The sequence below is a fragment of the Sinocyclocheilus anshuiensis genome, unplaced genomic scaffold, assembly GCF_001515605.1.
Source record: "Sinocyclocheilus anshuiensis isolate Anshui unplaced genomic scaffold, SAMN03320099.WGS_v1.1 scaffold51, whole genome shotgun sequence".
Classification (NCBI taxonomy): Eukaryota; Metazoa; Chordata; class Actinopteri; order Cypriniformes; family Cyprinidae; genus Sinocyclocheilus; species Sinocyclocheilus anshuiensis.
Genome location: NW_015548296.1, coordinates 5,326,653 through 5,328,156, shown reverse-complemented (window position 1 = coordinate 5,328,156; position 1,504 = coordinate 5,326,653). Strand labels below are relative to the sequence as shown.

The 1,504-nt window shown below is 37.6% G+C and overlaps 1 protein-coding gene across 2 annotated transcripts in view; it reads left to right on the top strand.

Moving 5' to 3' along the window:
* LOC107656081 (membrane protein FAM174A-like) overlaps positions 1-1,504 on the top strand; it is a 5,416-nt gene that overhangs the window by 2,050 nt on the left and 1,862 nt on the right. The window lies entirely within an intron of this gene.

Sequence of the window (1,504 nt, the reverse complement as noted above, 5' to 3'; positions counted from 1 at the left end):
GTCAATGAGTATTAACCCAACTCCAACCACTGAATCTATTGAGAGCCATAGAAGTATAAAGGACATACACATATACACTTATAATAAGTGCAATTGCACCAAGCACATCACATTCTATTACTCATTCATCCAGGCTTCCTTTTGAATGAATGAATAATTCCTGCCTGCTAAACGGATATATTTGCTTTCCCCAACAGGCCTATCTATGTAAACGATTTAGAAAAATTTCCGTTGATTCACACTTTATATCATCGCCACAATATGTATTGTCATATCACCCAGCCCTAACCTGCAGTAATGCTTTAAACACATTTGACAAGCTAGTTGATAAAAAAACAACAACCGATTAACTGTTGAAACTGATTGGCTAACGCTATTTTTCCCCTTGTCAGAGCTCTTTTATTCTTTCATGTTAACTGACGGCAAATCTGAATGATGCTTAGTGTTCCACTCCGTCTTGGAGCGTGCACACAAAAAACAAATTTGAAAAAGTGTGAATTTGAATTTCCTTACGCAGCATACTGCATTTATAATAAGTGTAGTTGCACCAAGCACATCACACTCTATTACTCATTCGCCGATGCTTCTTTTTCCGCTCCAACGTTCCAATAATTCCTGCCCACTAAAAGCTGGACAGATATTTTTGCAAGTAAAATTGACCATGACATCCTCACCTTATCTTATAACAGAAAAGTCGCTCACCCAATACTGAATGGAGCTGTATAGCTGCAGCTCATGGGCAGGAATGTTGGGGTTTAGGGGAGGGGGCATATCTGAACTAGTTGATGCACTGATAAAGAGGCTGATAAAGAGGTTGACTGGCACAAAGTATTTGATGTATTTTGAAAATACAAAAATACTAATCTTAAATGTATTTAAATACAAATTACATTAGATTTTTGCCGAAGGCTTTAAAATACAAAATAGTATTTTGTGTTTCAAATACATATTTTAAATACATGTATCTGAAATACTGCCCATCCCTGATTGTAGATGATGCTTATACTTAGACAGTGATACAAAATGCAGTGTTGTCATGGTAAGAAACTTTGAGGATTAAGTCATAACTTGTTATTTGACCTCGAGCAAGACTATCTGGGCTAAATAAAGTTTTAGTAGTAGTGGGACAAGATAAGCTATAATTCCCAAAGAGCTGCATGATGGACCTTGTTTTAAGGTGCGCTAGATATTCATTTGTGTAAAACTTTTTAATTAGCAGTACACGTTTGCGAAATTTTTTTTGGGGGGTGGAATGCACACTCACTTAACATGATTGTAGAGTCATCAACCTTGCTGAAAACGCTGTTTTATTCTACGTGGAGCGGGTCGCCCCGTCATGGGCACCAATGTGTGTCACAATCGAGTTAATCGACTATTACTAGGGTGGCCATATGTTCTCTTTTTACAGTACTTGTCCAGGTTTTGTCTTTGTTTTCCAATTGATGTAGTCTTTATGGTCCTCATTAGAGGTCGACCGATGTATCGGTTTTGCCGATTAATCGGC